The sequence below is a fragment of the Triturus cristatus genome, chromosome 7 (genome assembly GCF_964204655.1).
Source record: "Triturus cristatus chromosome 7, aTriCri1.1, whole genome shotgun sequence".
In the NCBI taxonomy this organism is placed as follows: Eukaryota; Metazoa; Chordata; class Amphibia; order Caudata; family Salamandridae; genus Triturus; species Triturus cristatus.
Window position 1 is genome coordinate 516,648,850 of NC_140590.1, and position 23,510 is coordinate 516,672,359.

Here is a 23,510-nt window from a genome sequence, read left to right on the forward strand (position 1 = left end):
CTATCACCAGAGCCACCCGGGCACAGATTTCAGTGGTGCTCAGTGAGCTCTCCATCCCACGGGCATGGTCCCCTATTAACAGAGCTATTTGCTCATTATCTTCAAGTATCTCATGCAGGCTGGTGGTGCTGAGTGTGTCCTTTTGATTTGCCTTATTTTGTCAGTGTTTGACGGATCTACACAAACTTTCCCTCAGTTTCACATTTGTGCAGGTTGTCCAAGTGTGGCAGCATAGTTATAGATGGGCTCCCAAACCATCTCTAATAGTAACTTTTTTGGGAGGACCCACAGGAAAATCTGCTGGACTGATTGGTTCAACATTTCACTAGGGCGCTGCTCAACTTCTGTTTGCATTTTCAAAACTGTCGTAAATCAGGTTAACCTGCACAAATCTTTACAAAAATAACACTTAACTTAACTTAATGTTTGGTCATGGAAAATTGCTTTCAGATTACTCACAGAAGGTGATTTTAACTGTTGCTTTACTATTGAAATACTCCTGGAGAATCAATACTAAGTGAGCACAAGAAATAAAACATTGTTTGAGGATGGTCGTGCCTGGTTTTCATATTCTGTGGCCAGGGTCTGCTTGCTGCAGACCAGAAGGCACATGGCACAGGGAATGGATGAAGGCCACATCCTGCATCAAGTTCTTGGTGCAGCTTTGCCTTTTGGAGACTGTTTATTTTTTTAGGTGTAGGGCATGGCTGATGGTCATATCCTGCTTAGGAGACTGCATGTGCAACATGGCAAAAGGATGTACCTTGCACCCAGGGTATACAGTTAGCTTTGACCAGTAATTTCAGGATTAGAAACAGAAACTGGATGTATAGTGTGAGGAAAGCACTTTATTATATGGTGCGGTTTTGAAACCTTACTGTGTAATACACTCACTACCTGTACTGGGTCCAGTCAGATTAATTTGAAAAATCTTAGCTCTACCCTGGGTAGCTGTGGCTCTGAGCAGACAGACTTTATCAAAGGAACAAGTTAAAAGCACTAAGAAGCACAAAAAAAGTTGAATAACAGTAATCCACCAGAGGGTTCCAGAGAGATGAATTTTTAACTGAACAATATATAAACTGCTTTTTCATTCTGTGCTATAAATCATTGTAATGGTCGCGGTAAAACTTTGCAGACTTTAGAAAACTTTCACAAAGTTGTAAACTACTACTCCGGCATGCTTTGGATGACCAGCTCCTTCAGGGTGCAAGTCACAGGGGCGAGAAAGGCTTGGTTGAACAGTTACATCATAGTCAAATAAGTCTCCAGGCCAGTTCCAGGTGCTATGAACAAACCACCACATACTTCAATGGGGTGGTGCTGATGTAAGGGATACAGGATGCTGAAGAATGCAGAGGATGCTGATCCGGTGAAGGGGGTCTTCCTGGGGCTACTCCTCAGTCCACAAACACGGTTCGGTGACTTAGGCCACAGGAGTCAATGTCAATCAAAGTCTGGCTGAAGTACACTTACCACTGGTCTGCTGCTTTCTGCTTATAGTGAAACCAGTGGTTTCTTTAACTGATGACAACTACCCACCTTGCTGGGTGACCAAACTGCACTCCAATGGTTCTCGCAGATACAGCAGACTCAGGTGAAACTTTTGAGGTTCAGAACTTGGTTTCCAGGCAACACATTGGCGGTCAGCTGTTCTTGGCCACCAACTCACCAGGGCAGGCTACTTCAGCTTCTGTGGCCATGTAACTGAAACATGACGTCAGCCAGCTGACTCTTGGAGTCACTACTGTCTAAGACTTGGGGACAACTTCTCCTCAAACAGGGCACCACAGGCACAGCCCTGTCTTTGCTAATCCAAGGAACAGCAGGTAGAGTCCAGTCTTGGTTCAGCCTCTCTTTTTTGCATCCAGGAAACAGCAGGACAGTCCTTCTTCTGTCCACTTTTCAATATAGATGTGATCTCTGGTCTGTGCGACAGGGGCGCCATATTTATGCCCAGGTTGTGCCCCTGGGAGATGTGGTTACTACTAGCCAATGGCCTGCCAGGTCCCCCACCTAGTGACAACTTCCTGAAAAGTTTGGCATGTAGCTAGCCCAGAATGCACTATTCTGCTCACTCCCAAGATGGTAGAACCCTGCTCCTGGTTTGTACAGCTCCCAAGACCACCTCAGCGGTGTTGCTACCTGGGGGCTACATGCCCATGGAAAAAACGGTTTGGCAGCTGTGTTCCCCTCTCTGTCCCTGATGCCAACCTGTCTGCAAGAACAAAAGAGCAGCCCCTCTCTTGTCTGTCCATTATTTGCCCTTCAAAGGCGTCTTCCCATTTGAAGCACGCCTTTTGGGCACACACCATGTTTGGCCTTCTTGCCAGGGAGAGGTCACACCTCTTCCAATAACCAGCCCAATGTGTTCCTTCCTGAGAGTCGTTCACGCCTTCCCCCCCCCCCCCACAGGAGAGCAGAAGGCTGCCTCATTGCCAGCCACTGTAAATGGTCACTGGAAAACCTTGGGCAACAAAGTGGCTACTTACTATTAAAGTTGCCACTTGTGTAAAAGTCACATTAAATTCAACTTGAGCATCAAGTATGGTTGAATGCAATGATTCTTTTGATACTTTGTAGTATCATATTTAGTAGCCCCATTCAGAAGTTCGCACTTCTGCGTTGTTAGCGTGTAACCCTGTACTCTCTGATGGGGATACTAGCCTTTCCACAGTATAAAAAACAACAATGCAGGGTTTTAGTGTCAGAACATCTAATGTTAAGAACTACATCTCCACCTTTTTTATATAATGCACTTTGGCTTTAGGGCTCAGTTGGTCTGCCTTAGTGGTGACGTATAGATGTTATAAAGGAAGGTTTGGGTTTTGTCAAGACCTTAAATGCCAAAGTGGAGTTACCAGTTGAAAACTGCTCGGCCAGCCATCAGTTGTATGCTGGAAGTTAAACTTTGCTTTGCCATTCTTGTGGTGGCACAATAAGTGCTGCTGTCCACGAGAGACACTTTAACTTTGAGGCCCTGGGTACCCCTGGTACCATGTACTAGGGACTTATAAATAAGTTAACTTCTCCCAATTGTTGTTGAACCAATCAGACATATATATACCTTTTAAGTGTCAGAGCAATGGCACTGAGGTATGGGTAGCAGGGCTCAGTGCACCTTCAAAAGTTGAAAAACCAGCAACATCAGTCAAAAATATAGGCTGGCCCCAGAATACAGTAAAGTTTAGTATAAATCCTTTTGACTTACTCAGAGGTAGGACGTCAGTGCCAGGGTTCAGCTCACAAAGTAGAGAGACAGGAGGGAACTGGTTAACAGTAAGGCTTTGAAGGAGTTTTATTTTCAAGTGGGGGAACGGGCGAGAGTATATCTTTGTAGGATGGCTGCTACGTGTAATTTCTGGTATAAAAACGTATGTGTTGAGAGCTAATAAGCATTGCGTGATAACACTTGACAGAAGGTGTTGAAGTGTGAGGAGATTAATCACAGTTCTGTGTATTGACGGTGGTGACAATTACACAGTTAGTAAAGAAAATGTTGGCATTGGTATTCGGTAATTTTCACTCCCAGTTCTTGTTCGGTGTAATTTTACATCAGTGGGTAAAACACAGAATATGAGAACAGTTGGCATTGATCTAAGTTTATTGGAAGAGAAGGGTACTGATTCAAAAACGTGTTTCCGAGTACAGGAAGCAGTACTGCAGGAGTATTTATTTACATACTCATGATTGCCTTTGTCAGTTGCCCCCGAACGCCCAAATCCCTATTATTAAAAGTAAAAAGAGAGCACAGTCCTTTCTATTTGTGCATTTGTTTATGAATATTTCCTGTATATTGCTCATTTAAATATTTTTGGGTCACTTTACAAAGTCTTGTAAAAAACTAGTACCACAGGAGTACTACTTTACTTGCTCCAAAATGCCTTTGTTAATAGGCTCCAATGATTCTAAATCAAACCCTGGAGATGTTGCTCTGTAAGAGTGATTGTGTTGCTGCAAGATTCAGGCCTAGCAGGGGAGGCTCCTCCACGTGGGCGGAGGAGTGCCGCCCCACTACATTCTCGCAGTGTAAGAAATACAAAATTATATTTATAATTCCATTTTATATTCCTGCTTCTCGCACTGCGAGAAAGTAGAAGGCAGGCTTTGGGGGGGGGGGGGGTCCTGCTTCAAGCAAGGGAGGAGTGGCTTGCCAACTGTTCTGGGCACTACCAGTCATGCGCACTCTGCATTTTCTCTATGTAGGCTGCATGCAGACTAAATAGAAAAAATGGCCTCCCCATAGATGCCTGTTGGTCCGGCGTCCTAGCCAATCACAACTTTGCCATTGGCTTAGGGGAGGGAGGCTGCCTGCTTCCTGTATGGAGTGGAGACGCGACACGGCATGTGACCGGAGGAGATGATAGGTTTATTATTATATTTTAATTAAATCCCCCCCCTCGACCCCCACCTTCTAGTCATGCCGGCCGCGACTGAGGTCCACAGGTTGTCATAGGAGTGTGCCAGCAAAGCTCGATGGGCTTGTTTCCAACTGAAATTTGTTTTGTAAGGGGGAAGAGCGTTTTACCTGTTTTGTTGTATTCAGGTGAGTGTGTAGGCTGAATTTACATTTGCATCCCAGTGTCTCGTTAACATTCCTAAGATGTCTAAATAATTGTATTTCAGGGCTGAAGGTTTTGGCATTAGGAAGAAGAGCTTGTGTATAGCAGGCTATGTTGTTGTGGTCGTAATAAAAAATACTGTATTTAAGTATATATACGTGCATCTTTTTATTTTTTATGACATTTCTGCATTGAGGGTGTTTTTGCTTTGTATGCAAAGAAAATGAACGTCTTGGTACTGGTTGAAGTCCATAATTCACAATCATTCACATGAATTATGTCATTTACACAAATGAAAAATTGGGAAATAATAGCAACTCACCCCAAATCAAGAGAGAAGCAGAAATTGCAGCAAAATGTGTTTTCTTTGAATAGTGCCTAATCTGAGATTGCAAAGGTTGATGTTTTCATACTACAAATGTTGATTTCTGCCCCTGTATCTCCATCTTGATGATGTCACAGAAGCTGTACAGTACATGTGATCTGATGTCAATTACTCTGGGTGCGCCCATGCAAGACTCCTCTCCTTTTGTTATTGAGGATAAGGGGTAAAATGTCCCGATCCCTTACTGGCTGTATATTGAGCAAAAGTTCCCTTCTTTGATGCTTGCCCTTGACAGGGGGAAACCCCTAACCTCCTAATGTAAATAAGGTTCAGGATTGTCAGGGCAAGATTAATTTCCTTTATTTTTTATGGAAAAATTCCAATCACACATTTGTTCATTTTGTAGCTTTTTAGGTCTCGCCTGCGTTGCAACGCGCAAGTGCTGCCTCGCCTTGGCGAGATGTATTGTTGCCGCTTTTGTGTCCGGCTTCTCTGGAAGCGGGGTTGGTGTCCACCCTGTCGGCATTAGGCCCCGCCCACCCGGACTGGAGATTTTGCTCACGCATGCTCGTGAACGGCGTCTCTTCCAGACACTCTCGTTTATATATACATCGCGCTTTCACTTAAAGTGAAAGCGCGATGCATATATAAACAAGTGGCAGACACGCGCGATAACAGCAGGAGATTTCGCTCGCACACGCTCGTGCACGGCGACTCCCGAGCCCTGCATTCTTTTCTTAAGCCTGGAAAACCAGAGTGACATTTGGGAATATCCAATGGAATCGAGATACTCACATTGTCCTTTGACATTGCTGTAAGCAGCAGGTTGTGCCATTAAGATCTTTTTATTAGGAGGCCAGTGTGATTTTGGAAAGATGAATTAGACGTTGTTGGCCTGTACTGCCAGGTTCCACCGTGCCCAGGGTTCCACCGCCTCCCCATGATTGCCATTCACATACAGGCGCTAGTTTGAAACACTTTGAGATAATATGAATGCTCTTTCTCGCCTTCCGCTTGTCCTCGGTCCTTTTGATTACTCCCAGTCGTGGCCTTTGGTGGGTTTTTGGGTGTTGACTCACTGCAGCATTTGGCAGCAATTCAAAGGATTTCTGTGTGAAGCTCGGTGAAAGCCACATTCGGTAGCCGAAATAATACACTTCGGGCTTGCAATGCACCGGCATTGGCATGCACTGGGCACCTTATGTCACAGCACTAGCTAAGCTCGGGGCTCATTAAAAGCAGCCTTTGGACCCCGCAGCTGGCACAGGGCCGGGTGACGGGTCTTAAGACACCACGTGACCCGCATACTCCCAGCTCTACATTTCAGCTTTCATTTTGCCTCGACAGGCAGTCTCGCGACGGGGATCTGAAGAGCTGCATTTCAGCTTCACTTCAATGCTTCTACTCTGATAAGTTGTGCATTTTTATACTCCCTGGGTGCTTTTCACAGATAGCTCGGAATCAAAGCTGCTTTAAATGGGGTTTCTTTCCTCGCCATTCACGGGATAAACTATACATCATTTCTAATGGTTGAAAAGTTGAGTTGGAGAAAGAGTAGTTCAAGGATAAAGGTGCAGCATCTGATGTTTTCCTGCCAGAAGAGGAGCAGTGTTGACAGGCCGGGCCCAGCTGTGCCTTCTGTCAGGTCGCTGAAAACCCCCGTGAGCACCATGAGGTTTAAATTTGCCTTGTGCAGCCCTCCCTACATTAGATATCACCTCCCCTGCAATGCAATAGGTCTCGCAATTGGGAGAATTGGAGCTACTGGCATTGTAAATGACAAACCTTTTATCTATGTGTTGGTTTTGAAAACAGATAAATAAGAGGCATTATCATTTACAATAGCTTAAAATTTCACAAATGCGAGACCTATTGCATTGCAAATGCTTGTTTATATTGGTGTTGTCACTCTATCCGTGATAGTGAGTGAAAGAACAGCCAACACGTGTTTCACCCCTTTACATGGCCATCCGGCCTCGGGCTTCCTCAGGGCGGTTATAAGATTATATTTGTAGATCAGGTCGTCTTGGTCAATGGATTTCTTAAGGATTCTCGAAATTTCGGGCGTAATACCACTCCAGGTCGTTGCAGTCAGTCGATGTGTTGGCTGTTCTTTCATTCACAATCACGGATAGAGTGACAACACCAAAATAAAAAAGCTACAAAATGAACAAATGTGTGATTGGAATTTTTCCATAAAATATATAGGAAACTAATCTTGCCCTAACAATCCATTCCCCTGCTTTTGTGGCTGCGACATTTTGATGCACTAATGTGAAGAAACACTGCCTTGGCCACCACGCATTGCATCGCATGACAGTATTTTACTCTCTAGCCTTGACTTTAACATAGAAGGAACCCTCGGCTAAAATATAGCCCTGCAACTTGCAGCACACAGCAGACCAGACCATATCTTCCCTAAATATTTGGATTTAAAGCCCTGTTTGTTCCTCCACGCTGACAGATGTGATGGGGCTCTTTGCAGAGCAGAGGCTAATGAAGGCGGTGGGTTTTCCTTTGTTAGTTTTCGGTGGCTTCCCCATGTCCAAGGTACTCTGTACCAGAGATGTCTTTGTGTACAAATTCCCAGCTCTTGCTTTTCGTAGCGGTCGATGTTGATCTGAGATCGAATCTGTGAATGTCCTTTTTGGGTAGTAGCCGGCGATGGTCACATGAGCCGGTAATCAGATGGGATGGCAGGATGCTCCCAAGATTCCCTCTTCGGATGCTACCACTGACCTGCAATGTTACAGAGCTCCCATTTTTCGACTAGGGTGGCTCTCACCCCACATGTGGGCATTATTCTCATCATTACGTGGGCAGGCACCTCAGCCCTGGTTGTCTGTGTTGCAAGGAACAGCTCTTAAAGCAGTGTCCCTCTGCTAGGAATTGAGAATAGGGAAACTAAAGAGAGATATGCTAATTTAGAATTTAGGGTTGGAAACAACTCCCTCAAAGAAGGAGGCAGCGTTATGGGAAAATCTGAAGCACATGTTGCTGCTTAGGACAGGCCCAGTTACTGATCCTGGCCCTACTACACTTAAAGACAGTGAGACACTTTTGGAAATCCTGATTTCCCCATTAGATGCTTTGTCTTTACCTCAATAGCAGAACAGTATTTTTAAGAGACAAGAAAATACACGCACATGGCCATATGCAGGTCTCAAATTTGGAGTCCAGCTGAAACAGATTAACAATTGAGTGCTTGGCAATGTAACTGTTTGTGTTATTTTAGAGTCTTTAGTACGTTGCCCTTCCTAACACACCACAACCTAGTATTTTGCTGTTCAAGGGTTTGAAGGTTTAACATGAAGTTGGGATGAGGCCGGAATGCGCCTTGGCTAGCATAGGGAAGGGTACGCCAGCACAAGCCCCTCTATGTACCACCATTTAACAATCTGTGCTGTGGTGGTCCCACGGAATAGAAAACCTTCTCCTTCTAGTGGGCGATTAGTCCGTTTCATTGCTTTTTTATTAATTTGATGAACGTGCAGGGAGTTGCCACTTGTGGCCATGGGAGAATACAGATCTATTTTTGTCGGTCTTCCAACACCCCATCAATATCTGCCGTCCAGTTCTAGCACTCTACTGAAAGGAAAACATCAAATGCAGTGCGTACGTTTAAAGAATATTATGCCCAACAGTGCGTCAATCAAAAGTCTTTTATTTAGAGGGGAGGAAAGAACACTTTGTCGCCATCAACGCTCCCAGGATCTGTTCACATGAACTTTGTTATAATACTCCCAGACGCGTATCAAAGGCTAGAGCAGTTTCTCTGGTTTATACTGAAAGAACTCTTCACCATAGCAAAATTTGTTAATTTTCCCAAAACTTTTAGCAAAGCCTGGAGTGGTTTCTGTTTATATGGTGAGAACTCTTAACAACAGGTAGGGTGCTCATGTTTGCAGAACTTTTTTCAAAGCCTGAGAGTGTTTCATGCTCATATAACTAATACAGTGGCTTGAATAATTCCTCCAGAGAGTTGCAGCTGCTACTTCACGGCGGTGGGGGCGAGGGGTTGTTTGTAGGGTAGGAGGGAATGAAAAAACCCATTTAAAGCTCACTTACCTACCTTCCAGCCGCTGCCTCTTCGTCCTCTTTACCCACTTTCAGGACTCCAAAGGCAGGAATCAGGAACAGGTAGCACCCAGGCTTTCAGACTCCCCTAGCCAATCACGACGCTGCCGATAGCAGTCTCGTGATTGGTCTGAGTGCCATGGTTTGGCGCTCGCAGAGGGGCTGGGAGGCTGGGCATGTTCTCCACCAGGCTGTGCAATATAGCCTGATGGAGAACATGCAAAATGCGCATGAATGTTTGGCCGGCCTAAGTACTCACACAGTGCTCACCACTCCTTCCCATGCTCCTGTCACAGCTTGCCCGCCCGCCCCTAACCAGCTGAGCAACGAAAGAAAAATAAAATGATAATAACGATGCAGTATTATCATTTACTTTTTGACCAGGTCGCATAGCAGTGGGGCGACGCCCCTCGGCCTTAGCAGAGGAGCGACCCTTGCCTCCAGAACTCTTAAAAATGCTGCAGCGTCTTATACTCCCAGAAATCTGTACAAATGTCAGGGTGATTCATATTCAGACAACTCATAATATAGTCGAGTGGTTTATACACCCAGAAGTCTTACAAATGCGAACGTTTTTGTGCCTTGAGAACTCTTAGTAAAGTTTTTTAACACTCTCATATCCCTAATCGGATGTTGAAGTATTTAATGCCTACAACTCTTAGGAAAAGATATGGATGTTTAAATGCACAGAACTCAGTTTAAGAGTACCGGGGACTTGTCAAATTCAAGGTCAGTCTGCCTTTAGAAGTTGCTGTAGTTTATCTACATAGACTTTCCACCAAATGCTTGATTGGATTGTCGTCTTAGAGATTTTACAAGAGTCATTGGGGCCATTTTCATTGGCTTCTGGCTTGAATCCTTAAGTAGCCAGAGCAGTGTCCTTCAAGGTGAAGACTTTGGCGCTTGTGTTTGAAAGACAATGCATACTCGGGCCTCAAGCGAGTGATAGAGTTCAGGCTTTCCTAAGCCAGCGGCTGTCTTCATACAGTTTCCCATGCCACTTTTTAATTTTTTCTTTTAAGTCTTTAATACTTTGTATTCATTGTCCCACTCAGTATTCTCTTCTCCATCCCCACCTCACTGCAGTCTGGTTCCACACAGACCCCTCCACTAAAACAGCTCTCACCCGCTTCTCAAATTCACTCTTTTTTCCCTAAATAATCTCTCTTCCTTTCTCATCCTCCCTGCCCTCTCCACTGTATTCGACATTGTTGGCCACCCCGCCACATCCTCAGACTCTGCCTCGTTATGTGTCATTGGCAAGGGACTAGACTGCTTCTGGTATTATCTCTCTAAGGCTTCTTGCTCAGTCCAATAGTTCTCCTCACTCTTGCTAGATATCCCTCCTCTCCCACAGATACAAATGTATGCGCTCAAAGACTCAGTCAAGGAAACTCTGCAGATCCCCATCAACACCACCTCCTTGGCAAAGTAAATTTATCCTGTGGCATCTCACACCACTTATTTGCTGATGACTCCCAAATCTTTTGCCTATTTTGCGCCATTGTGCCCCTCCTGCAAACAAAGATTTCTAGTTTTTGAACCGCCATAAGACTTGGATGGGTCTCCACTCTTTAAATACCAGCCTCCTCCTTTCTGTCTCCTTAGACCTTACTACGCATTACCACAACCAGGAAACCCTAAGCAGTACAATTTTACTCCTTTATGTGGCTAGAACTGTTCATCATATCTGGCACCATTGATACAAGAGGGTCTAACTGCAAAAAAAATTTGAAGATTTGCCAGGATCTCCCCTTAGTCCATGTTCAGCACTTTGGTAATGAGCGAGCAGAACTATTGCAGCAATATAACTGCAGCGCTCCTCTACCGTGCATCGTCAGCTCCACAACTTGGGGGCTGATTTTCCTGCTCTGAGTATCGCCCACCTCACCAAGATTAGGCAGAATGCCTGCCAAAAACAGGGCCCAGGAAAAGCGGCTCACCCTGGTACTCCAAGCCATGCACATGCACTGAGCTCGTCGCACCCCATCATGTTGCATATGCTCTGAATCCTTCCCAGTCTGCTGTACTCGGATCTCTTTCTGCTCCCTCCAGGTTCAGCACATTTGAACTACATGATCTACTTCCTGGAATCTATTACAAGTTTAGAGCTAAGCAATTTTTTCACAGACTTTACACAAACCTCAAAAAGCCACCTACTTGACCTAGTAAGACAAAGGCGTGAGCCTTCCTTCTTCACCACCCCTGAGTGCACGTACTTGTAAACAATTCATGCACAAATGAACTGTATTTTTTATGCATCAGTCTTCCACCCACCTACAACCAGTCACACAGTGGCTTGTGAACCAATACATTGACCTATGTAGTCAATATCTCCTTAACATTCTGCCAAACTGGTCCTGTAAAATCGTAAAGTAAGTCAATTCTGTAAAAATGTGTCACTACCATGGTTTATGTTTAGGCCTACCTCTAATAGGCACATAAACATTTGCCACATGTGAATGTTTATGAACCATCTGAATTGCTAATGTTATTATGTAGTGATTAATGCTACATACATCACTTATATTAGAAAGGCTGTTTTACAATAAATAAAATGGATGCATTTACATAAAGTAAAAGAATAAAAACAGCAGAGGTCTGCTCGGTGTTCTGTAATAACTTTCTAAATGAATGCACCCGTACAAGGCAGTGGGGTCCTCGTTGCCTCTATAGGATATGCCTTCTCTGCAGGCCAGAGCTGGCCCTGTGTTTTTCTCTCCATTAATGTGCTGTGCTCTTATCAAATGTGACTTCCCTAAAGAATGGGATGATGCCATCCTATAAGAGTGGAGATTGATAGTATGTCTATTCGAAATGCCCAGATTTCCATTGGGTTGGACTCCTTCGAAAGCGGTGCAATGAGCTAGGGCAGATGTAGTGTTTGTGTCCTTGAAGGGTTATACGCACACGTGGTTTCTAAGTCTGCTGTGACGTGGGTGCTGAAGAGGGGCCTCACTGATGAGACCCAAGAGACTGAAATATCCCTGGGCTGTTGGTTATCCAGTTTCAAAGCGGGCAAGGCGTAATTTGGGATGAACTGACCCTTTTGGAGCAGACCCAAAACAGTGATGAGCCAAACAATGGAACTCAGTAATAACACAAAAAATCTAGTTCGCTACAGCGTGTGGAGCTCGTTTTGAAGCATAACATCTGAAGTGTTGTGCTTCTGCATGTGAATTTTAGGTCTGGCCCAGAAACTGCATTAGTATGTCTTGTCAGCCTTGTGTTTTCTTTAAAAACTTTATAAAAATAAGTATATATACATTTAGGTGTTGTCAGTCAGCACTCTACATGCATTGGTCTGATCAAGCATCATTCACAGTTTGCTTTCACCCACCACACCAGCATAAATAGGGCAGTGGGCCAACCCACTTCAGCCACTGGCTGTCTTCAGTGAGAGGCTGCATTTTGCCCGTGCGCATGTACCCCTCTGCCTAGAAAGTTCAGTGCCAGTGCTGGAAGCCTTGAAAAACAAGGAGAGGGGCCCCCCTACTCAAAAGGGACAGAGTACCAACAGACTGAAAAGTCAAAAATCAATTCTCCCTTAAAAGCCTTTTACAACTCCGGAGCAGCAGAGCGGAGTTGAGGACCGGACCTGTGCGGACACCGTCAGATTTTAAAGCTACGGTAACGCGAGCCGGTTTTAAATTTGCAATTGAGTGCGGAGTGAACCAGCATAAAAAATAAGCCACAATTGTACCAGATTTTATTGAAGTATCTTCAAACCTACGGTGGGAATAGTTATTTAAATTGAAGCCACAGCGATAAAGGATGTGGTCAGTAAACTGAAGAGTCGATCTCTGCGGAAAAAAGGCATCCTAAAAAATTTCAAGATAAAAACAGTGGGTGGCCAAAGATGGATTGCTGACCCTGGACTGGAATATCTTTTTAATAAAATTTCCATCGCGACACAGTGGTGTCCAGTAGATACGTAAAGTCATCCTTGAACAATCGGCCTCAATTAAACACGGCCTATTACGGAGTGCGTTGACACCGGTTTTATGAAAAAATCTTTTTTTTTTTTTTAACGGAAAGGAGAAGATTGAATTACATGTTGTCCTGAGGAAGGTGGTCAGATTGATTTAATCCACCAAAAGGCGTTGATGCTGGAATTCCTGTTAAATTTGTCGAAGACAGAAACAAAGACCGAGAATTAATCCCTCTGTGGTGTGCTGCAAATTAACAATCAAATGACTAATTTGAGCGTCTCATTATATTCCTTTCTAGGGGTTTTGGGGAATTTTGACAATTTATAAAAGTGTATTTTATGGTATACTGAATTTAATTTGGAAAATTCTTAATTGTATGTTTTTATCAAAATATTGTGGGATTTTGATTAAATATTTCTATAAGTGCCTTGACATCCTGAGTTGGTGTGTTATCTTGATGAGGTGTTGGTGACTGTATATGACTGGTGCAGATATTTATGAATGTGTTCTTTGAAGTATCTCAAAAGGGAGAATTGATTTTTGACTTTCCAGTGCTGGAAGGCCAGTTTCTGTTTCCATTTAAGCTATCATTTCATGTTTTCTGTATCTAATGTATCATTTTTTGTTGCAAACATATGCAACAATAGCAGAGAGTTTACTTCTGTTCACACTATTGCCTGTTTCAGATGTTTTAAAAAAAGAAATCTAAATAAAAATCGCCGGGCTGCCGATGCCAAACTTATTGACTTTGGCAATGCTTTTTTTCTTTTTTTTTTTTTTTTTGCTGCAAAGGTACCAAAACCATGGCCCGGCGTTTGGAGTTTTTTGTTGTCTGAACATTGGAGCCCTCCTCCGAGCATAGCGTTCAGTGGTGGAGCAGGTGCAGTGGCACTGGGCCCAGAGGCCTGAGGTGCTCAGTGAACCCTGTTTATTGGTCTCTTTTACCATTCAAACAGCAGGCGAGTGACCCATGGGAAGGCATTTCCTTCACTAGGGCCCATGACACACTGGCTAGAGAGTCAAGCAGTTGTATTGCTTAGTACCTACGTTCACTAAGAAGTTTATGGAAAATGTCCTCCAGGATGCCTGCAACCTTCCCATCTAAGGAGGTGTTTATGATAACCTACGTGAAAACTCCAATAGCAGCTGACTAAACCTATGCACACCCGCCTCAGAGCTCCGCCGACATACATTACATGCACCCATGACTCGTTAGGTCTTTTGCGCTGTTTAGTCCTCTTTGGGACACCGTACCTTAACATCTCAGCACCACCTCCTCCCACTAGGTTTAAACACGTGAAATCCCATACAATGACTTACCGGTCCTGTAGAGACCAGGCCTGTGACAAGCTGATCCCAATCCATCCACCCTGAAAGTATAAACATGTGTATCTCTACAGTTCCTTCGGATTGTATGCGTGTTTGTACGCATAGTGTCTACTGCCTGCACCTACGACCCACTCATCAAACACCAGAATTTCCCTTTCGTCTGTAATCCATCCGATCTGCTTCATATCTGATGCACCATTTCCTGGAAGTTTGTGCAGCGCTTCTATTACAAGGGCTACGGTACTGCTAGGGCAATACTAAACATGCATGTGAAGCCTGGCTTCACAGGGGAATGATTTAAAGTATTAACAATCATAATGTTAACAACACATACAAAATAATGATGATATCTCTTGCATCGGTGGTTTTTGCTTTTTACCTCAGTGACCCTTGAATGTCTGAGTCTGTCCTGTTATTGGAGCTACTTGTTTTCTTATCTGTGCAGCCTGTGCTGTCCCCATTTTGGTACACAGTCGATTCAGAACTATTAACTCAGTAAAATCCTTAGGAAAGTAAACATTTAAGGACTGGAAGCAGAAGTTTATTGTTTTACATAGCGCGAACTCGCCGCCCCGGGCTTTAGAGCGCTGGAGTTACGCGAGCAGAGGAAGCAAATAGTGAAACACATTTAAGGCTTCTCTGCCACGAAAACGTATACTTACTTCCATGATAGACTTTCCGTGGATCCACAGTCGTGTGTCTACTGCCCTCCAGTGGCAATCCTCAGAACTCTTGCTGTTGTTTTTTCTTTTTAGGTCTGTGCTGACAGCAGTGTTACATATTGTTACCGAGTTTTTAAAATATACACAGAATGGGCTTTACCTGCACCCACAGCAGTTTAAGACTCTCACCTTATGCTATTGGCTATTTGTTGTATCATTCCGCCTTCCCTGAAGTGTTTCCATTCGAATCCCTGAGGTACTATTAAACACCCGAAAAGTATACTTAGTTGTCATCCGGTTTTCTTTCACATTCAGTTCTTTATCTCCTCTCGCTTTACCTCACTGTGGGCAAAGCCAAAGATGTAATGGCGATAGAGAGCATTTGTGCATGCAACGCATGAAAAAAGCATTAATGAATGCCTGTATTTAACTTTCCAAAGTGGAATTCGTGTTATACTCGTGTCCGATAGGAGGCCTGAACAGACTCAAGTAGGTGTTAGACTGGCAGACAATTCCCAGAGCCACAAGCTCTACGTCTGACGATAAACCGTCCTAGAGGGAGAACAAAACATATCGAATACTTGCAAATAATAGCAGACACTGGTTCAGGGTAAGCTCCTAACTAGACTGTGTGCACGCGACTCAAGTAATTTGGACTTCTTACATTACCTTTGTATTACAACTATATCCTACTTTCATTGATAGTGCTAGCTGGATGGAGCTGGAGGTGGGTTTGGAAACAGGTTGGGGGGCAATTTCAGTGCTTTTTAGGTTATACGAGTGTCAGAAATGTACAGAGCTGCATCTTTGATGTATTGGAAAATAGTATTTGTTCGGGAACACATCTGGATGTCAATGTTAAGAACACTAACTGTTGTGTGGCCTACTGCAAAACTGGCACTAAAGAACAATTCGTAAAAAAATGGATGGCAATGTTCCCATATTTTGAGGCATTAAATTCAGACCTGATAGCTTTTCCAGTGCTTGTTTACATAAAGTGTTTACCATAACCCTGTAGTGGATAGTCGGAGCTAGGCATGCCATAAAATACACAGAGACGAGCCTACCCGGTAAGCCAAGAAAATGGAGAAATGTAAACATGGCATTCACTTTAACATTAAAAAAACAGTACTGTTGAAAGTGCTTCAGTTAAACACATTAGATTACATTATGGAGCGGCTCTTATTAAAGCGAATAATTCCCAAACAAAACTTGAGAAGATGTAAGAAGCCCCTATTAGTATAAACTATAGAAGAAGCCAATATGTATCATTACTATTCATCAAGCAGCAACAGCAATATCGCAGTCAGTTGGGACAGAGAGAGTTTTTATGAACAACATGAACTGACTCAAGACTGGGTGCTTCCAAACTTATCAGTTTAGAAAGCGAAGCAGAGATAACACAATCTGGCCAAGGTGGGAAGCTGGAATTTGAAGGCAGGTTTCTCAGTCCCCCAGACCATAATTCAGCGACAGAACTCCATCCCTTGCTGGCCGCGGATAATCACCCCTGACATTAAATAGGGGCTATCTAAAAACACGTTATGAAAACGAAGTGCGGTCAAAGGTGCAAGAGCACAAACGGTATTGCATAGTTTCAGAATTAACATTAAACAGTATGTGTTGCATGTGCATAAAACAAGAATCTGCTCTTCTCAGGAGTAGAACGTTTAATGCAATTCGCAGAGCACTCTGTGTGTTGATATTCTTGGTCTCCCCTGGAGGTGACACTCATATTACAGGTTCCGACCTCAGCTTAGATGTAGGTGCAAGACATATTTTCACACTCTGCTTCTATATTTATTTAAACTAGCATTTCACTGCACCGCAGGTACACGCACACTTCACATGTCTTTCCCATGTGCATCTCACTCTCGTTTTTTGTTTAGTTTATTGAGGGTACTTCTAACTTAGACCCAGAGTGCAGTGCAGTGCTGTACACAGCAAATATAATACATATCCCACGTGTGAAAAGCATGCAGGAATGTTTCCATGAAACGTCAAGAACAAATGTGGAGTGGAAGAAGACGGATCTCAGAGGGAAGATGAGCAGCGGCGGAAGAGATGCCATGTCTGTGATGCCAGGGTGCTGTAAAGATGTGTGCCTTGAGATATTTTCTGAATTGCACTAATTAAGGAGAGTGTCTGAAGGGTAAAGCAACGCATTCCAAAATCTTGGTTCATCTGTCCAAAAGGTATGTTGTCGTATGCATTTGTCGTGCGTCTCTTGAATTTCCAACTTGGCAAGAAGTGACCGCCTAATGGTGCGCATACAACCCGCTGGATTGAGTCTAGGGGCAGGTTGTCTGTTTTTCTCAGGTGAAGTATTTTGTAGACCATGCAACAAACTTTAAGGGCATTCTGGCAAGAAGAAGGAGCCAATGAGGATCTTCCAAGGTAGCGTAGCTGTTCTCAAATGCTCTTTGGCTGGTGAGAATCCAATTTGCCACAGACAAGACTGCTTAAATGGGTGTGGGTGAGGTTAGGAAGGCCAATGAGTAGTGCCTTACCCCTGGTGATGTGTTACAAGATGAGGGCCTTGACTGTGCATCCCATGTTTGTAGCTGGAAGAAAGAGGTTAATTGTGTTTAGTAATGTTAGCTGGAAGAAAGTCAATTGTGCCTTTTTCTTGATATGGTCTTTGAAGGCTAGAGCGGAGGTAAAGGAAGAAAGGCATTTGCAAAAACAATGTAAATCTATATAATCGAGTCACTCCTGGATAAGGGGCTCAGTGGCTGTTCCCTTTATGAGGACTCATCTCTGTCCCGTTCTTTGGAGCCCAACGATATTGTGTCACTTCCTGAAAACTAGAGCCAAACAAAAAGTCACATGCTTGTGCAAGCTGGACTGTTGGATGAAGCCTTCTTTGGCTTACTTAAGTACAGAGGGAAAAAAATATCAGTTTATTTGTAATGTATGAGCGCAGCAGACATTACCACATGTTCAAACTTCAGGTGGAGACATATGCATGGGCTGACCATATGTGAAGTTTTAATCTAAAGGGTGGCATATTTGATATCATATGTGTTAAAATTCGGTCATGCGTGTGTCCCGCTGTTTGTGCGGGACCTTTAGCAACTTGCCTGAATCCAAGTTCATTCATATTATTGATTACATCTAATTCTGCTTGTTGTCGTGTTTGTCTGCCCGTATGTTGAAGTCACTTATCAATAAGGCATTAGATGCCAGGGTTTGCAAGTGTAGGGTCAGATGAACGTTCTTGTCCTCCAACTCTGTGTTGTGTCCTGGCAGTTGATGTATAGTCTGATAATGGAGGAGCTATTCAAGTTCATTGTGTATTTTGATACCAGACCTTCAAGTGCTTGAAAGGGTGGGATGTAAGACATCAATTGATTAAATTAAGGTGACCCTCTCCAATTTTTCTTTTTTGACTCATTTTATATCCTGGGGTGGTATGATTGCTAAAATTACACATGATCGATCATTGAAGCTGTCTTCAGTGAGTCCTGGTGCGCTATGTGTATTGGAATAAGTTCATACATGTCATTTGCATGGTTCCTAAGTCCTGTTCCCTGTTATTGGTGACAGAGATCCTGAGGACACCGCATGCTCCTCAGTACTTCTTTTTGCCAATAGTTTAGGTTTTCCGGAACCGTTCTTGAGGTGTCATTCGGAAGCTTCATGTCTTTTTTATTGTGAGGTACTTCTGGTGATCTCACAAACTGAACATACCCATATATTCTCCTGAGTGCCAGCATCCTTTTATAGCTCTATTGCACTTGCCTTCTTGCATGGGGCAAGTTTCAGATCTCTCGATGCCTGCGCTAGAGCAGACTCTGGGGTTCACATACAGTGAGTGTGAGGCGCTTGGAGTACCTGGCCGAAGAATATGACACTTTACATCGCCGTTTTTACACCGCGATGCAATCCCAACGCGGTCGTTACAACGACTGCATTGTTACAACGTAGTGCCATTACAGCGCAAGTCGTTACAATGACTTGCGCTAGATGGCATGCTGGACTTAGGAATAGTATGATTTACTATTCCAACTCAAGTGTGTGCAACACCAGGGAAGGTGTTGGAATAGTAAATCATACTATTCCTTAGTCTAGAGCGCCATCTAGCGCAAGTCGTTGTAATGACTTGCGTAGTAATGGCACTGTGTTGTGATTACATCGCGGTGTAAATTCCACAATGTAAACGTTATTTCCCCTGGCCGAACAGCATAAGGCGCATGGGACTTATTGACAGACTGCGTGAAGCACTTGATGGACTGAGTGTGTGAGGAGTGGCGCTTGCATGATCATCCTCGGGCCCTCACTTTTCAAAAGCACTGAAGGCAACGTGCCCACAGGGCCAAGGAGTGATACTAGGAGCAGAGTCTGGCGCTCCCTGATCTCTTCCCCCTCCTGGTGTCCAGGGCTGCGGCGCAGCTGCAGACCCGCCAACTGTACAGAGATGTCATCGAGTGAGAGGGAGTGAGGCTTGCGCCGGTCAACATCTGAGCAGCCATGGAGGGGGTAGTGAAGTGAGAGGTATCATAGAGGGGTGGGGTTCAGAGTTTGTCAACACCATAGCAGCCATGAAGGAGGAAGTGAAGTGGGCAGGGTCGTGGGGGAGGGGGTTAAGAGTCTGTCAACACCATAGCAGCCATTGAGAAGAAAGTGAAGTGAGAGGTATCATAGAGGGGTGGGGTTCCGAGCCTGTCGGCACCTGAGCAGCCATGGAGGGGGAAGTAAAGTGAACAGGGTCGCGGGGGTTGGGGGAGAGGGTTTAGAGTCCATCAACACCATAGCAGCCATTGAGGGGAAATGAAATGGTTAGGGTCGTAGAGGGTGTGTGTGAGCCCGTTACCGCCAGAGCAGCCATGGAGGGGCAGGGACGAGGGCAGGGTCGTAGAGGGGTGCTGTTTAGAGTCCCTCAGGGCATTAGCGGCCTGTGCCACCCTCCTTAAATACACAGAGGTGTCTGACGCCCCCACTCCCAGAGAGGGTGCTTCAGACAGTCATTGTAATGGACCTAAGGGTGCATAGCGCACACAAGTCGGAAACATTCCCAGCTCACCTTTTAGCTCACCGTGTGAAATCGGCACTTCAGTGGTGGCCATGTGAAAAGTGCTGATATTGTGTGACAGACAGAGGCACCTGTGAGTTGGTAGGTTTACAACTACTTCATAGAAATAATTCCTCAGTAAAAGAAAAGTACAGTTCACAACGCAGCCTCAGCGAGACCTAAAATGCTTTTTTTTTGCTTCCTGAGAGGTGGTAAGAGGCTGCTCACTGCACTCGGGAATGCACTGGTGCTGTGATGGATGTCACAGAAGGAAGCCGCCCAAAGCTGCAGTGTCAGCCGAAAACCAGCACTGACAAAGGCATTAGTTTTGACTTTCACATAGTGAAAAGATTTGATTGAACCTCACTAACAGAACACATGTATGGTATGTGCAGCTAGAGTAAGCACAATCTCACACAAAACAGACAAGCAGCAGGACAAGCCTCCCTTATACAAACAGAACAGGTACAGTACACGCAGCAGCAGTGCAGACCTGCTATGCACACACATACAAGTACAGTACACATAGCAGCAGTGCAGACCTGCAATGCACACACATACAAGTACAGTACATGCAGCAGCAGTGCAGAACTGCAATGCACACACAAGTACAGTACACGCAGCAGCAGTGCAGACATGCTAGGCATACACATACAAGTACAGTACACGCAGCAGCAGTGCAGAACTGCAATGCACACACATACAAGTACAGTACACGTAGCAGCAGTGCAGGCCTGCAATGCACTCACATACATGTACAGTTCACGCAGCAGCAGTGCAGGCCTGCAATGCACACGCATACAAGTACTGTACACGCAGCAGCAGTGCAGACATGCTATGCATACACACACAAGTACAGTACATGCAGCAGCAGTGCAGACCTGCAATGCACACACATACAAGTACAGTACACGCAGCAGCAGTGCAGACCTGCAATGCACACATACACGTACAGTACACACAGCAGCAGTGCAGACCTGCTATGCATACACACACAAGCACAGTACACGCAGCAGCAGTGCAGACCTGCTATGCATACACATATAAGTACAGTACATGCAGCAGTAGTGAAAGCCTGCTATACACACTTACAAACACACACACGTACAGTACACGCTGCAGCAGTGCAAGCCTGCTATGCACACACATACTAGTACAGTACACGCAACAGCAGTGCAGACCTGCTATAGATACAAGTACAGTACACGCAGCAGCAATGCAGACCTGCTATACACACATATACACACACACACGTACAGTACATGCAGCTGCTGTGCAAGGATGCTACACACAAACACACAAATACAGTACACATAGCAGCAGTGCAGACCTGCTATACACACACTTGTACAGTACATGCAGCAGCAGCGCAAGCCTGCTATACACACACACACATACAGTACACGCATCAGCAGTGCAGTACAAGTACAGTACATGCAGAAGCACTGCAGACCTGCTATACACACATACACACACGTACAGTACATGCAGTAGCAGTGCAAGCCTGCTATACACACACAAACACGTACAGTACACGCATCAGCAGTGCAGACCTGCTATGCACACACATACAAGTACAGTACATGCAGCAGCAGTGCAGACCTGCTATACACACACACACACACACACACACACAGGTACAGTACACGCCGCAGCAGTGCAAACCTGCTATACACACACACACATGTACAGTACACGCATCAGCAGTGCAGACCTGCTTTGCACACGCATACTAGTACAGTACACACAGCAGAAGTGCAGACCTGCTTTGCACATGCACATATACAAGTACAGTACACACAGCAGCAGTGCGGGCCTGCTATGCATACGCATACAAGTATGGTACATACAGCAGTGCAGACCTGCTATGCACATGCACACATAATAGTATGGTACATGCAGCAGCAGTCACTCTGTGAACTTCACGCTGATCCTGGCAATCTGACAGCCATGCGGCCTGCTGGGAGTCTTTGGGGAGGAAGGCTCCGGCCTTAGGGAGCGTGCTCTTCCCGTTTCTACTTATCTTCCTTCGCCCCTCCCCAACGCTCCCTTTCACCTGCAGTATCTGCCCTTGAAGGGGAGGGAGATCAACGGATACTTGGACAGTGCTGGGTAGAGGTGGACGAGCCAGGCTCGAGCCTGATGCTTGGCTCTGGTTCCGCTTGAAGTCCTCTTGGAGCCTCGAGCCAAAAACGAGCTGAGCCCATCAGTGTCTTCTTCCGGCCACCCAGGACATGTCATGTGCCAGAGACAGAGAAAGAGATGCCCATCTGGTGGCTGAACTGTACACTGTGAAACTATAAAACCTGGGATTAGTCCCGGCTTCCCTGCGTGATAATAGCGTGTGATTCTAGGCGTGTAGTTCATTTCACGGAGCCCCTTTTCTTCATCATCACCGAAAAGAGCAATGTCAACTGTGCGAGTTCAGGGTGTGCGCAGTACAAAAACCTCTTGTTTGATATAATAGACTAAAATGTTTCTCCATGTATCATAAGAATCTAGGTCACATACAGGATGCACGTGACAACAGACTCAACTTTTACTTCACTAATGTCATTGTCAGGGCGGAGGGCAGGGGAGGAAAGAATGCTTCTAACTAAATGCAAAAAAAAAAAGCACTTTTATTAAATGCCTCTCAGTGTAGTCGTATAAACAGCTGTGCCAAGGTGAATTTCTCATAGTTTTTATGGTGTTTCGTTTCCTATTCACTTAACTAATATTTTCAGGGCTGGGCTCATGCGTGGGCTCCTAGAGCCAAGCCAGTCATTTGGCCCGGCTCGCCCTGTTAATATGTTGCTCGCCCACCTCTAGTTTTGGGACCTGTTCTCTTGGTTCTGTTGCTAGGCATCGACTGATGCAGGGGCATCGTTTGTTGTTGGTCAGCATGTGTTCCTCATTGAGCGATTCATCGGAAGGCTCTGGGTCACCCGGAGCGCAGTGGTGACGTAGGCCCCTTTGTCACTTTGAATAGTTCCCATGCTAAGAGGTCTTTTTTTGTTCTGCCATTTGCTAAGCCCTTTGATCAAAGTTGGTGGTTTTATGTCATGGTTTATTTTATTGGCCACCAGGGCACTTACAGGAACTGAGCTGGTGCTTACTGAAAGCATCATGTTCCAGAACAGCATCTTTTATCAATAACTGTAATTTGGTGCTACAGACCTACTGATTTCGTTGATATGAATCATGACTGCACATTCCAGATGTTGTAGGTCCATAAATGATAGCCAGCGGCTCGAGGACCGTATTCCCTATGAAATAGTCGCCTTCTATCCCAAGTTGCGATTTCTTCCATGTATTTGTGAAGTGGGTGGTCAGAGGGTGGGAAGAACCATATTAATCATGAGAAATGGCCCAAACAAGGGCAAAAACTCCTTTGGAATCCAAAGAAATCCAGGTTTTAGTCCGAGTTCCAGAATCAATGGTGGAAGAGACAGATATCCGGGCCCAAAAGCCCATAGGAATGAAGTTTGACGGGTTCTGAGCCAATTTTTTTTTTTTTTTTTACTGAAATTCTAAATATTGAACCATTGTAGCATTGCAACAGTGGTGATGAGAATGAATAACAAGTTCCTTACAATTAATGAAATTACGTACAGAAAACGTGGATCG

At 44.7% G+C, this 23,510-nt stretch overlaps 1 protein-coding gene across 3 annotated transcripts in view; it reads left to right on the plus strand.

The window, feature by feature from the left end:
- Positions 1 to 23,510, plus strand: part of SEPTIN9 (septin 9) — an 844,294-nt gene that overhangs the window by 598,747 nt on the left and 222,037 nt on the right. The window lies entirely within an intron of this gene.